This window comes from Austrofundulus limnaeus, unplaced genomic scaffold (assembly GCF_001266775.1).
Source record: "Austrofundulus limnaeus strain Quisiro unplaced genomic scaffold, Austrofundulus_limnaeus-1.0 Scaffold1599, whole genome shotgun sequence".
In the NCBI taxonomy this organism is placed as follows: domain Eukaryota; kingdom Metazoa; phylum Chordata; class Actinopteri; order Cyprinodontiformes; family Rivulidae; genus Austrofundulus; species Austrofundulus limnaeus.
Window position 1 is genome coordinate 8,455 of NW_013954001.1, and position 546 is coordinate 9,000.

Below are 546 nucleotides of genomic sequence, written 5' to 3' on the forward strand. Positions count from 1 at the left end.
CTCTGATCTCTGACCTGTGTTCTTTGAAGTCTTTGATCTCTGACCTGACTCCTTTGATGTCTTTGATCTCTGACCTGTGTTCTTTGATGTCTCTGATCTCTGACCTGTGTTCTTTGATGTCTCTGATCTCTGACCTGTGTTCTTTGAAGTCTTTGATCTCTGACCTGACTCCTTTGATGTCTTTGATCTCTGACCTGTCTCCTTTGAAGTCTTTGATCTCTGACCTGTCTCCTTTGATGTCTCTGATCTCTGACCTGTCTCCTTTGATGTGTCTGATCTCTGACCTGTGTTCTTTGATGTCTCTGATCTCTGACCTGTCTCCTTTGATGTCTCTGATCTCTGACCTGTCTCCTTTGATGTGTCTGATCTCTGACCTGTGTTCTTTGATGTGTCTGATCTCTGACCTGTGTTCTTTGATGTCTCTGATCTCTGACCTGTGTTCTTTGAAGTCTTTGATCTCTGACCTGACTCCTTTGATGTCTTTGATCTCTGACCTGTGTTCTTTGATGTCTCTGATCTCTGACCTGTGTTCTTTGAAGTCTTTGA